The sequence below is a fragment of the Clinocottus analis genome, unplaced genomic scaffold (genome assembly GCF_023055335.1).
Source record: "Clinocottus analis isolate CAN_PGR_092001 unplaced genomic scaffold, fCliAna1.0.p SCAF_29, whole genome shotgun sequence".
Taxonomy (NCBI): Eukaryota; Metazoa; Chordata; class Actinopteri; order Perciformes; family Cottidae; genus Clinocottus; species Clinocottus analis.
In genome coordinates this window covers 19,773-35,000 of record NW_027176031.1, presented here as the reverse complement: position 1 = coordinate 35,000, position 15,228 = coordinate 19,773, and the positions used below count along the sequence as shown (strand labels likewise).

Genomic DNA, 15,228 nt, shown 5'->3' with positions numbered 1-15,228 from the left:
AGAACTAGAGGCCTTTTATCTTTATTGGATGTATATGAAATGACAAGCTGCTTCATTGTCACTTTGCAGTACACAAGAAGATGCACATTCAGCTCCAAATGTGGACAGAAAGACTCAGAAACATGCTGCAGCTTCAGCTCGAGTCAAAAGTGTAAAGTTGTGGGCTGGACAGCTGAAGGATGAGCTGGAACTTAATATAAAATGAGAAATATATGTTCTTTGGTTAATACAGTGGAACCTATAGGCTCAATGTAATAAGACAAACACATATAGAGTTTAACAGCAAAGCATTGTTGTAGACATATATTGAAAACACTCATTTTGCTTATGTTTATTTGACATTCAAGACACATTTCTACAATAAAAATAAAAATGAAGCAACCATAACTACAAAGATGAAATAACGAGTATCGTATTAGTAAATCATGTTTCGTACATGTTGGCAGGAGAGAGGAGTGAAGAGTGAGAGAGAAAGAGACATTCAAGGCATTTAACACAGAGAGTTAGTCAGGACAGTTGTGTGGATTCACTTTTGCTTTCACACGTGAAATAAACATGAACAATATTCATGTACAGATGTTTTCTGATCATTTTAGACGCTTCAGCAGTTTTCGATTGCATTGGGAAAGTTTTCATTGTAACTATCGCTCCTCATGTATTACTCATGTACTCATTACTCATGTATTACTCATGTCTCATGTATTACGACTGGGGTGACAACATTTCACACACACAGACTCAACCATGATATGCACACATTAGAAAGCTGTATGAGAGAATATATCCAATGAGGAAACAACGGGCATCAATGACGGTTTATAACTGTATTATGTCAAACTTTTTTTCTTTGCCTGAAATCTTTTTCCCTCAAAACCCTCAACCAGCAGTGTCCTGTCCGGATGAAGCTGGTTTCAGTTCACTCCAGGTCGTTCCAGTTCAGATCCGTTCAGCTTCAACTAAATTCAGTTTGCTTCACCTGGAAAACGCTCCTCACACCAGCAACAGCTCTCCATCTCTTGTACTTCTCCTGGCTGGATGTTTCAGCTGCAGGGAGACAGAGGGGCAACGTTACTGTGTGTGTGTGTGTGTGTGTGTGTGTGTGTGTGTGTGTGTGTGTAAGAGAGAGAGAGGGCATTGATTTGACACCTCATCACGCGGCTGCATGTACGTACTTTATGGGTTTGTGATGTTTTCCTGTCATTGTTTGAAATATTAATCCATGATGTCCCCAGAAAGTAAGCACACATTTATTTGATATTTCCACAAATACATTTTGAACAGAACAGTTTTAAAGAACCTCATTCCCCTTCCTTGACTTCCTGGATATGTGGGCCCGTCATGTTGCAGCAGTCTGATGACACGAGAGTTGTTGCATTCACACACACACACACACACACACACACACACACACACACACACACACACACACACACACACAATTCAATCATGTTTCTGCTGCTGCCTGGGGGAAACATGGTGTGGAAACCTCACTATAGTGGAAAATCACCTTTTCCATGTTATTTTACACAGCAGCACCGACACTACACACTACACACACACACACACACACACACACACACACACACACACACACACACACACACACACAGGTATAACCTGGATGCATTCACACCAGGAACCAGAAGATCAGATTTTTTTCCCTCTTTGTGGAGCAGATCTCACCGTCATGGCCGCCTCAGCCAGAAGAGTCGGCGAGGAAAGTGATTTTTAAACAAGCGTGAAAAAGAAATCGGCGCCCCAAAGAGCTAATGTGATCTTGTGACAAAAGGGATCTTTTTGTTGCTGTGAGCTTGCATTATGACATTTGTATCATTGTTATACTGGGCATGATCAACAATTTTCTATATAAGATCAAAAATTGAAAGGAAGAAGTGCATGTATTTTAACCAATAGGAAACCAACTTATTTTTATTGAAAATGTCATAGCGAACTAAAAAGGGTGTATCTCTGCAGCCCCTAGGGCTATTTTAATAAGTTGGTCTCATAATAAAAGGCTACAAATGTGAGATTCTGTTGGGATGTGTAAATATCAGTCTATATGTTACTGGTTAAGAGTAAATGAAGATAACACACAGGAAAAAATGAAAAGGTTTCAGGTCCGCCTAGAAAAAACAATCCCTTAATAATCAGGATGATTATTTCTTTGAAATGATGCAACTGTAAGGTCCAACTCTAACCCAAATCATAGCACAATATGTGAACATTCTCTCTGCAAAGGTTGACTTTGATAAAGTGAAGCAGAACAAAGTTACAGAGGGTTTAATGAAGAGAACATGCAGACGTGCTCTGCAAAATTCACATTGTGACATTTTGATTTTCTCATGTACTAAACCATATATTTTACTTATATATCACTTATGGTGTTCAATACATGCACATACAGCAGTTTTGGGCTTTTTTTTCATAAAATAAGCGTTGATTTGCAGTTTTATAGAACAATCGCCCAGTCTTCCCTCACAGGGGGATTGTTTTTAAAATGCTCAGTCTGTATTATCATTTGGTCGTTTCCTTCATTATATTATTGATATTTAACTGTATAAGGCATCAAAGTAACCAAATCACTGAACAAGTAGATTGGGGTTATTATACGGGGGTAGACAAAACAGTAAGAACACCTCATGGGAAGTGACAGTAATGTAGAAGTAACTTAAAGGCATACAGTTTGACGTTCTAGAAAATGAATAAATTAGTTTTGTTGCAGAGTAAAAGACCAATACTCCTCTTCCTGGAGTCTCAGCTGCTACCTAGCAACCTCCCAGGGATGACAAGCCACTGCCCCCCACCCAGAGGTGCTAAATAACATGTTGAGCATCTCGCCCAAGTGCCCCGGCTTGACGAGGCCTCTCTCCAGAGCATGTTTAGGAAATTAAAGGCAGAGGATTTTTTTTTTCATAATTGTCTATTTTATCATTTTATTACAGCTAGCTTTCCTCTGATGGGTTCCCTTTATGATTAATCAAATACAATTACCGCGTGACTTATTTCAGGAGTCTCTCCATTGCTGAGGACCATTACTGTGTGTGTGTGTGTGTGTGTGTGTGTGTGTGTGTGTGTGTGTGTGTGTGTGTGTGTGTGTGTGTGTGTTTGTGTGTGTGTGTAAGTGTGTATGTAAGTGTGTGTGTGTGTGTGTGTGTGTGTGTGTGTGTGTGTGTGTGTGTGTGTGTCAGCTCTGGTGTATTTAAATAGCATTAAGTAATTAGAAAAACAGAAAAAAGAGGTTGGAAAAGCTAAATTGTCTTCGTGGATTTATGCCCCCCATCCCCCGAATGTGTCTCTCTTCTCCTCTGTAGCTCAATATTTTAAAAGCATCGACTGAAAAGGTAAAAAAAAGAAGAAGGAAATCATGTTTAACTGATACAGAGAAACTAATTTAGAATAGTTTAATGTTTTCTGCTGCAAAGATATTTCTTCAGGAGAGAAGGAACAGTCAGATAGAGGGGAGGAAAGACGCAGACGCACAGAGCAAGAGGAGGAGGAAGAGACGGAGGAAGAGGAGGAGGTTAATTCCATACCTTCCCCTCCCTGGTAATGAAGTGTAGGTGGCGTCCCGGTCAGAGCGGCTAATTGAACAGTGGAGATTACAGCAGCCGCCGCTCCGCTGTGAAAAGAAGGCCATGTTCATTAGTCGCTGCCATATAATATTCATTCTCTGTAGAAAAGTCTAGATATAATCTGTGCACACAGCCGCTGAGATGATTTTAAAGCTCTCAACATGTTCTGCGGTAGCAATAACTCAACAATCATCATGTGAAAAAGGGCCGCTTCCCTTCCTATGTTCATCATATCTGTACTTTCCTGTTTGAAAGTGTATTAATCACTCATAGCGTCTTTGATCCTGAATCTTTTTATTTTGGAACATTTTAAAAGCTTAAACCTCAGAAATGATGAAGGACTCATGTGTTAAAGGCCGGAGACGAGGTTCAGAACCAGTTGGTCCCGTCACCGAGTCAGTGGGGGAAGAAGAACTCTGAACTTTTAGAAGTACAATACAACATGTGTAGAAAAGTTTACACCCAAAATATGACTTCAGTAAAAGAACATGAAAAAGTACCAAAAGTAAAAGCTCTCTTTTAAACTATGCCCTTTGTCAGAATTATGTTAAATGATTGGATTATATTTACCGATGCGTTATCTTTCGTGAGTCGCTAAAAATGATGGGTTGCTGATCCATTTCCATAAATCATCATATACTAGTTGATGTATATTTTATATATGATGACTAGTTTGAATCGGCAAAGTAAACAAGAAATGTCGTAAAAAGAAGCAAAAAATATCCAAGTAAAGTACTGACGAGTATTTAGTTACTTTCTACAACTGCCCAGTTCATATTTAAATATCGTTGTATATATTAAACTATTTTAAGTGCAGATTTTTGCAAAATATCTGTTTTAATATTATGGTATGGACCATGTGGCAGAAATAACGGTCTTAAAGGTTTGATATTAACATCTCATTGAGCTGTCTATATTACAATATCAAATCTGCAGGTCATATATTATTATTATGCTTGTGTCCATATTAAAAAGGAGTCCTTGATTGATTTTACTGTCAGTGTCTGTCCCATTTTATTCGATTGGGTCAGTGCTTCAATGAATACACTGATCCAGTGTGAGTCACAGAGCATGTTTTCATTGCAATGTTCTGCCACTTTGAAGGAATGAGTGTGTAAAAAACAGATTACATCATTTTTTTAAAGTACCAGTAACCTTGGTAAATTGTGGCATTGAATCGCTGCCTCTGCCATGTTATGTTATTACCACAAATTTAATTGGTATGTTCACACCATGTGACACGACGTGTCTTCTTCTTTGAATTTTTTCATGTGTTGGGGGTTGTGAAGTAATGTAATAACGTCTGGGAGGCAAATGCTGAAGTCATTTTTTTACGCTGTAGACAACGTAATAAAAGATGGAATCATACCACTACGTGAGATCAACTCCATTCATCTTCCCTCCATTGATATACAAAGCATGTAGACAGTGTATACATGTATATGTATATCAAGTTTCTGTCATATTCTTGTAATGTGCTGTAACTCTGTTACGTTGCTCATTCTGGTCACATGACATCTATTGCTTCTGTCCTTGCGGGCAGCGGGATCCTCCTCTGTTGCTCTCCTGGAGGTTTCTTTCCTGTTTTTCCCTGTGAAAGGGTTTTTACTATCTTTATTTGGGGGAGTTGTTCCTGATCCAATGTGAGGTCCCGGGACAGGATGTTATGTGTACAGATGGTAAAGCCCCCCGAGTAACATTTGTAATTTGTGATTTGGGGCTATACAAAATAAACTGAATTGCATTAACTTTCAGGTTTTTATATTTAAAAAAAGAAAAGTAATCCCATCTACTTGTGCTTCAGAGCAGGTGGATGGGATCATTTGGTCTTGTGATGCTGCAAAGAGCCCTCAGTAGAACCCAGCACCTCTTCATCAGGACAAAAACAAAACTCCTCTCTGCTTCTGTCACTTTTCTAACCCCAACGAACCCTTTCCTCCCCTCCTTCCCTCCCCCTGTTCGGTCCAGCTCGGTGGGCCCCCCCCCCATCCCCTCCGTCTCCCCCTCCCCTCCCGCTAGCTCTCTCTCTGCCAGTCTCTCTGCCTCTCTCTGCCTCTCTCGCCCCCTCCCTCGGGGCAGAAGTAAACCACGCCTTGAGGCCCTGCTCCCATTGTGTGTCCTCTGCTACTTCTGTTTGGGCCCTTTGTGTGCCGCTAATCAGCCGTGGGGCCATGCTCAGCCCCGAGTGTGTGTCTGCGAGTGTGTGTATGTGTGTGTGTCTGTGTCCCTTGCCCTCATTACGTAGCCACACTGGGAGGCCAGCATGGGAAGTTTCTGCTGCAGCATACACCCCCCACCATCCCTCCACCTCCCTCCTCTTTCTCCCTCCCTCTAGCTGTCCATCAGTCCCTTCCTCCCCCCGTCTCATCTCGCCAGCCCCGAGACATGAAGCTACACGAGCCGTGGGTTTGAAATAAAAGCAGAGTTGTTTTAGCCAAAATCAAGCAGGATCGTCTCGTGACAAAACTTCCCATCGTCCTGTCTGCTCAAACAACTTTTAGCATCATTTTGATTTCCATTAAAATATCAGTCTTCCACACAGCATTAAGTAAGACTTTGGTGGACTCCTCAACCTCAGAGTTTTTGCATTTGCAGATTTTGCTTTCAAGATGATATCCACCTTAATAGATGATGTTTGATTCAGGTCTCTGCGATTACAGCAGTTGTCGTCGTCCACCGGTACAGGTTTGAAATGATCCCAATGGACTAAGCATTATTACACAATGCATGTCTAAAATGTAATTCAATTCATGTTTAAAAAAGGGTTTTGAAGGGTGTAGCAAGTAAAAAACAAAACATTTGAGTAAATTTCACTTGTGCAGATCTTTGTAATGGTTATGTTGATGACAGTAAATTATCTCGAGAACAACACAAATCAAGTGATCTGAAATAAATCTAAATAAGTAGCAGAGTTTGAGCTTCTCCTACCGGGACAGAGAAAGAGGTTCAACATGTTGACAAATTATTATTTTTTCTCAGTATCAAGATCGTACATGCTGAGGATGAGTCAACTGATGACAACATGATGCTGTCAATGAAGTTCATTGTTTTATGTGAGTTTGTGTGAAGGCTTTTAACTCATGTTCTAAATGTTTATTATCATGTTTATGAGTATTCAAGTCTTTTTGTGTTCAACCTGGCTACACAATGAGTTGTGTTAAACCCCCCCCCCTTCAAATATGCCAGAAAGTGTAAGAAAAGAGGCATTGCGTCTGGAAGTGTAATCGTTTCACCGTTACATGAATATGCGGCACAAAGTGAACTGTCCGTTGATCTTTATTGCTCCCCTCTGTCACCAGCTGGGTGCCCTCTCGCCCTCCTGTTACCACTCCTCCTCTTCACCTCCTTCTCATCTGTCTATCCCTTCTTTTCACTCTCTCTCTTCCCGATCCCCTCCTCCTTCTCACATCCATGATGTATCACCTGTCCGTGTGTGCGTGTGTGTGTGAGTGTGCGTGTGTGCACTTGTGTGCATGTGTGCGTGTGTGTGTGTGTGTGTGTGTGTGTGTGTGTGTGTGTTTGTCTTGGTGCCCGATGGGGTTTTAGCCACTGGAGCTCTTTGACTTGAGGACAAGCGTTGTCTGTTCATCGCTCATCTAAACACACACATACACACACACACACACACACACACACACACACACACACACTCTCTCTCTCTCTCTCTCTCTCTCTCTCTCTCTCTCTCTCTCTTCTCTCTCTCTCTCTCTCTCTCTCTCTCTCTCTCTCTCTCTCTCTTTAGTCAAGAGCTACACTCCTAGCTCAAATTTCAGTGTGGGACCGAGAACATCTCTTTCTTTTTCTGTCAGTCTCCCCTCCCTCTCTTTCTCTTCCTCCCTTGCCTTTTTAAAAAAAAAAATCACACAGGTTTGTCAATTTACTGACCCATATTTGTGCACATGAAGAGGTTCTTACTTATGTTTGTCAGTCCAGCTGCAGGGAGGCAGAGAGAGCTAGTCACTAATTGAAACGAGAGATTTCTAGACTTTTTCTTTCCGTCTTCTCAGGGCAATTCTTCTTTCTGTTTTTTTTTAATAGACTTCCTTGTCAAAGTGAGGAAGTGAGGAAGTGCATCACTTTCCCGATTAAGAGATTCTGAGGTTCAGAGGCCAACAACAACCATTGAATAACAAGGATGTACTATGAGGTCTTTCTGGACGCTCTGCAATTTAAACTCATTCTCTGACCTTTTAGTCACGAGCCCCAAACTCCAACACTTTAACTGTTGAATCTGGACCCTCCTTCAGGATCAGCTCACTCTTCTCCATAACAGTCCAGTACAGGTCCTGTGTAACTGCAGATATAGCACAGGGAAAGATGGAGCTTGAGATCTGACAGGTGGTTTACCTGTCCATCTCAAGCTCCATCTCTCCCTCAGTCAGAAACAAGACCAAAAGATTTAGGAACGCTGATAGCTCGCACCTCGCTCCCGATCCTGGAGGAGGAAGCACATCATCTTTTCTAGCTGATGCCGGGGGCTTTTCAAACTCTCATTCCAAGTGTTTTCACACGCCTTAAAGCCAACAGAACTACATCATCTGCAAAAGGTAGGGGTGCAACAGTTAGTAACTCTTCCTCTTTTGGAAACCTCCAACCCGTCTCTCTGCAAACTCGTCAATACCAACGCCTGGTCACTGCCTCTTGGAGTCAGACACATACAGACAGAGGCAACAAGCAACTTTCACTCAGGAAACCACTGTGCGTGTCCTGTTGACAAAAAGTCAACTCAGACTTATTTTGTCACACCAAAGTTGTTAATCAGGACAGTCAACATCATTTACAATCTTTTCCTCAACCTAAGCGAGCCTTTTGTTGCCCAAACCTAACTTCCTGTGAAGAAAAAGACACAATGCATGTCACAGGCGGAAACTGACGCGCTATTCCTGCCACGTCCAAAACTACTGCTAGAGAAGTACCGAGAGCATCATAGAGTCAGGCCTGGGGCCTCTGACCTGGGAGTGAGAATATGTTAAAACTTTCCACTTCCAACACCCTCTTGCATCTTGTCCACAACATACTGTTGTCATATGAAGATTTGCAAGTTCACATGAATTTCCTTTGTGTCCAAAGAGCACACACACTTATATACCATGCATGTTTTACAGGTGCTGGGGAACATGCACACCAACAAGAAACATATCTGCCACTTTCTTGTAAGGCCATTTTAAATAGCATTTCATATGGACATTTAGACCTGAAAACAAAAAGAAAGGCACGTTCAGGTATGTTTTCTTTTGTTATGTCCGAGATCACAAATAGTTGGAATGAAATGGCTTCGTAGTCTTTTGACCACACCACTGAGAAGACCCACACAGGTGTCGCGCTGCCAGTTTAATAGTGATCAGCTACCACAAAGATCTTATAACTTCTATGGCGACTCATGTACGTGTCATACGTGTTGCTGCATGGGGACCGCAGTAAAGGCTTCTGTAATAACTTAGGCAGTACATCTAATGCTTTTACATCATGTCTGTCTTCAGTGTGTTGTGATCAAAGTGCTAAAACATACGAAGAGAATCAGGCCTCTTTTATTGTTGTGATTGTTCAGGATATGAATGATATTTTTATATATTCATGATTCTGCCGATAGATGCAATCATGTCACTGGTATATCTCCAGCACATTGTAGTTGTAATTGTTTCTCATGTTACACACTGTTCAAGAGTGGAGATGGAGGAAGGTGAAGTATAGTGAATGGGGAAAAAAAGAAGAGTCGAGCCTCTCGCTTCTTTCCCTCCAAACTTGTAATGGAGGTTTGATTAGCAAGCATGTAATGTACTTTACCCCCACGGATGGGGGAGGAGGGTGAACAGAGGCGAGGGATGGAGGGAAAGGTATAGCAGGAAGGAGGAGGAGTGTATAGAGGCTGCCCTCTCAGCAGGTCTCCTCCTCCCCGCCTCCCCCATCTCCACTTTATCCCTCAACTCCCTCAGACAGACAGGACCAGGACACAAGTTTCCCCCCTACTCGAAAACCTACCATCACCTCCTGTGCTGACACACACACACACACACACACACACACACACACACACACACACACACACACACACACACACACACACACACATTAAAGCCTAAGCCTAACGCATCCCTCCACCACCTCATTCTTCCTTATAGCTGCACCATGCTGTGCAAGCGGTGGGTGTGGGGGGGTAGGATGGGGTTGGAGGTCAGAAGCAGGAAGAGGGGTTTTCTTTTTGGGGGTGGGCGGGGTCCCCACCCCCGTTAACAAGCTGCACGTCTGCATGCAGGAAGTTGTTTGTGCACAGACACAATGCAAGTTTATTTGAATCCAGCAGGGAAAAGTGGGCTGTGTTGTCACTCAGCTGGTTTTAAGGGGTTAAAGGCTAAAGAAAATGTTGAGGTCGCAGCTATCACTGTGTTGCTTTTACTGGCAGGAAGGATCAGGAAAAAAGCATGCATAACAAACTTCCACTTCAAATGTTTTCTTTGTTCTTGAATTATTTATTTTTTTTTTTAACTTAAAAGCCGATGTATTTTACTGGAAGATGGTTTAGTTTTAATGGTTAATAACAACTCAAACCAATAAGACCAATAATTATAGTTGTTGTATCTAGTTTTCTTCCTAAAAATAATGCCAAACTTTGAATCTATTTAGAAGAATAAATTCATTTGACCATCGTGTTTTCTAACTTTTACATAAGTTTAAACACTCCATATTTTCATGTAACTATGTTTTTGATGAAAAGGTATAGAGGCATTAAAAATAAAAATACAGTAAATTACAGTTCTTCCTTCCAGGACAAAAGAAACAAAAGTACAACACTGTCAAAAGTAATTTAATCTTTTAATTTAATTCAATTTGAAAAATCACTGACAACCTACTGAATTGAACTGGCCCATTTCAAGTCCTTAACCTTAACACAAAGTCAAAGAAAACATATTTTAAACTTTTAATACATCTATGAACAAAACAATCCTCGGTGCCTCCCACCAGGCCGGATCAGTGTTCCTCCCTCCTCCCGACCCCCCGCCTTCCCCACCGCCTCCGCCTCGCTGTGCTGTCGGCTCAGGGTGTGAGCAGAACAACGTTAATGTGTGGGGACACCTGACAAGCCCGCTGGCCTTTAGGGCTCAGCCTAATCACTCTGGACCCAAACCCATCGGGAATTAAACCTGCAAAACCAAACAGTCGCAGTGGGAGCTGGCTGGCATCTGCTGCAGCCACTCACATGGCTGCTGAGGGGCCGGACGCGGCAAGCTGCATGTTGAGGGAAAGTGTGCTGCTTAAAGAGTGCAAAGTAAGCAAATATGTACATGCAAACCTGCAGTGTGAACAATACAGTGGGAGACAGAACGTGTGCTATGTGCTATATATATATATATATATATATATATATATATATATATATATATATATATATATATATATATATATATATATATATATAGCTATTCCTAACAAATTAGAGCATATGGAAGCCGGAAAATTAGGAAATGTGTGCCTCAATTGATGATTTCTGTCACTCTTCCAGTTATATGTGAATGGCAAATAAGAGGTATTATTTGGAAGATTTACTGAAGAAGGATCCATCATGGGAAACTTCTACATCTTCCCCTGTTGCTATCCGTCTGTAATTATGCTTCTTAACTGTGGTGGTAAATATGATAGCATTATGCTCTCAGGGTTAAATCATGCACACATGCAAAAACATATTCATATACCATTATATTTAAAAAAAAAAGTTGTGTAAATTATAATTCTGTATGCCCAGGCAGAAGCTTACGCCAACATAAAGAAGGGTTGACAGCTTGAGGACAAGACTCAGCTGTAATGTGTTTGAACTAACATTAAAGCTCCTTTGCACGCATTCAGAGTACAGTAGTGTGTTCACTTTAAAATTAATGGGTATTTTCCAGTGTTTAAAGTACAGTAGCTTGTTAACTCTGGTATCTGTTAAGCCACGCAGGCCCCTCTCCGCTCTCTCTCTCTCTCCAGATGCCCTCATTAATTTTAGATTGGCTCTAAATGAGTCTCCTTCATCGGGGCCGAGGTTTTCTAAATTAGATTCATTTATATTTAAATTGTGAAACAGGCGTGGTTAATGAGAGAATCATTATTTTTGGGGTTATTTCAGATTGGGCTGATAGTCGTGCAGCTCACTGCCGTGTGAAGGGAAGCCACCAGAGGAGACACACATGATGTGAGAAGCACAGCGTTTTCTCTCACTGACATTGAAAAGCTACGGGATTTCAAAATAAAAGCATTCTGGTTGGAAAATGGAAGCAAAAAGAAGAACAAATGGAATCTGAAGGATTTCAGAAGGAAGGGAGAATATGCAAAGTGAAATCTACCTGACTGTCATCCAACAAAAGCATGTTTGCCTCCATTGCTTCCACCTAATTTAACACTCTGAAAGCTAATGTGCCACTTTCAACACATCTGTGTCATTTTCGGCACCACATGTGCCAAAAAAACGCATTACAAGACACACATGTTGACTTAACAGGTGCCCCTATCGACACATGATGCCCCGACAAAGCAGCAGGACGCCTCCTCCGGCTAAACGGCTCCAAACGGAGCGTTAGAAGCGTCACATCTGAGGGAAGGCGGCCGTGAGGTGGAACAACAGAGCTTCCCCCTTCTGTCCCCATGAATCCATCCATCCTTCTCATAAAAACACAAGTCACACAGCGCTTTACAGCTGTACGTCTCCTTACAAGGCGTCTCGCGGCTCTCGGCGTCCTATAGCAACCCCCAGCTTCTCCCCACCAGGAATTTGACTGTTAGGAATCTAAGTGCCAGGCGTTTAAAACCCGAGGAATGCTATTGTTCTGGTCACAGCTGCACTAGCACTGGCCCGGCTACTGCTGCCACTGTGTGAGCGTGGTGGGGACGAAGAGGGGGAGGAAGGAGGCAGGGAGGAAGGAGGGAGGAAGGAGTTGAAGGTGTGAAAAAGACAACTTTACGTGTTTCCAGTGCTCTGTGGTTTCGTGACAAAGCAGCACATAATTGACAGCAAGTTGAAACATTCCTCAGGCCTAGATGGCTGCAAAGCTCTCTCCTCCCTCCCTCACTCCCTTCCTCCCTCTCTCATTCTTCCTCTATCTTCCTTCAGCATCATGTGTTCCACTTAATGTTTATGTCTCTGTCTTTTGTTTTAATCAGATGAATACACGCTGGACCAATGCTCATAGTTGCAGGAAATACAAAGGTCCCTTGCTGGAGGTATGTTGAAAAACATAAAAGCTCCTTTAAGATATTAAAGCTTCTTTAATATCTGAAAGCTTCTTTGTTTCGTGCCATTGTGAGTCTCGGCCATGTGAGGCTGGCGGCCGGCGACAGATCATTCAACATGCTGCTGACCTGATGAGGAGCGACTGATTTGATGATATCACACATGTTCTCACATTGACTTCTGGTTAGTGTCGGAATTCATTACAACATTTTACTTCTTGTCTGTAAATCTTAGTATCAGTACATCAGTATAACTGTGAACCTATGGTATGTTTTAGGTCATCTAGCAAGGTGAAGCTGCTTTTATTTGTTTGAGGATTACATTCACTTGCTATATTACATTACATGTGCGCTTACATTGACATTAAAAGCTCTATAAATGGAAAAAAGATCCTCCTGCACATTGAATTTGTTGGTCATTCGTATATGTTCATGTCTAATCCTTCGCATTGGCTTAACCCTCAATGTCATACATGACACGTATTAACTGGAAGCATAGTTTCACCGTCCTCCTGATGCACGACTACACCGCTGAATCCTTGCGTTCATGTCAACAGATTGTTTCCTGCCGTCTCTAGACTCACAGGACTCTACTTTGCACATACAGTATATTGTGCAGCAGAAGCAACAGTAGTGAGGTGGCAGGGCTCCCCTCTCCCTTTCTAGTAATTACCATCCAGCTGCTCAGAGGAACAATGCTTGGCTCTCTTCCAGACGGCTGACTTCATACACTCTGTGCCACGCTCAATTTGGAGCGCAGCGGAAGCTGGGCATGACTGGCACCCTCCAGGGCATTGCTGTCTCTGTATGGGACTCACTGTGTGAGGGTGTGTGTGTGTGTGTGCGTGTGTGTGTGTGTGTGTGTGTGTGTGTGTGTGTGTGTGTGTGTGTGTGTGTGTGTGTGTGTGTGTGCGAGTGCGAGTGCTTTACTTAAACCTACCAGTTCTCATTTGCCATCCAGTTTGTGCTTTATCCTGCATTCATGATTGTGTGTCTTCCCCGTAAAGTCACTGGAGAAACGAAAGAAAAAAGAAGAAACAAAATGATTAAAAGTGATGGTCAGTGAAGTTGTTGTACTGTGTAGTTGATCTGTTGCAGGTTACCACCAAGGAAACACGTATGCATAAAAGAAAATAGGCGTCATGTTGTTCTGCTTTGTTTGCATTATTGAGGTGAAGATTAGTGCAGAAACAGAAATGGGAAGATTGACAGCTACAAAAGCTCAGACTAGTTTGACAGAGGATCAACACAAGCATACACAAATATTGTTTCAATATTTATCAGAATGGATGAAGTGGAAGATTCTCACTCAACCTTGGCGAGACGCTGCACTGCGTTGCTGATACAAAGTTGTGTTACCAGGCAACAAGTACCATGGACGCTCAAAACTCGCTGAATTTCTTCCCATGATGCCGAGCAGCAACGTTAAAGCCGACTCTTAGATGTTCAAACTGATGTCAAGCTTTGGCTAAAACTAATGTAGCAGCAACACTACAAGCAGGAATTTGAATGTGAAGAACTCGCTCATTATATGGGTCGAAAATGTGCACACAAACACACACACACACACACACACACACACACACACACACACGCACACACACGCTCTCCAAACTTGGCTGAATAGGGTGCAGCACACCCCGGCTCTTCCTCCTGCAGCACAATGAGGACCTGTTTTAGTCCAGTATGCCAGTTACCCCAATCCTACTGCCCCAAAAAAAGCAACACAATCACACGCACACACACACACACACACACACACACACACACACACACACAAACACACACACAAACACACACACACACACACACACACACACACACACACACACACTACCAGCCCCAGTCTGTCTCCCACTGTTTGGGACAGAAGGGCATTTAAATAGCAGAGACAAACAGCAACAGTTGCTAATTGTTGCGTAACAGTTCGAGGAGGAGATGGCGGCATTAAAACACAACGCCTTACAGTTCCCTCATAGTTGCAGCATCCAGCTGACATGACGCCAGGTTACAGACGTCTCATTGGACGATAAATATGTACAATAAACAACTCAAAAGTCACTAAAGATAGACAAATAACAGTGTTCAAGTTGTGTTCCCCACTGTAAAGCTCTAGGGAGACAGGCCATTCAAATACCAATTGTTTTATATTAAAACAGAGACTTGGTGAGTAAACTATGTCAAACGTGAATTATCACTCTATAAATGATCTGTTTCTCAAACATCATTCACCACAACTACACTTCTAACATCAGCAGAGCAACACTGGAGCTCTGTAACGTTCATTAAAGTAACACGGGAAACTCACATAGGGGATGAATCATTTCCATCATGTGTTCTAACATCTCTTCTTCTGCGGTGGTTATTGCCCCCAGCAGCCAGCCATGTGACCAAATATCACCATATACTGTATGCAAAGCGTGTGTGGGTTAGAGGCTGGATTCCCAAATAGCTT

General features: G+C 42.2%; 1 long non-coding RNA gene across 1 annotated transcript; it reads right to left on the bottom strand.

The window, feature by feature from the left end:
• Positions 1–6: 6 nt before the first annotated feature.
• Positions 7–13,786, bottom strand: LOC137795657 (uncharacterized). Its single transcript, XR_011078408.1, has 3 exons — positions 13,714–13,786; positions 3,534–3,619; positions 7–1,044 (listed from the first exon to the last, which is right to left on the bottom strand). It is a non-coding gene; the product is annotated as an uncharacterized lncRNA (long non-coding RNA).
• Positions 13,787–15,228: the final 1,442 nt, after the last annotated feature.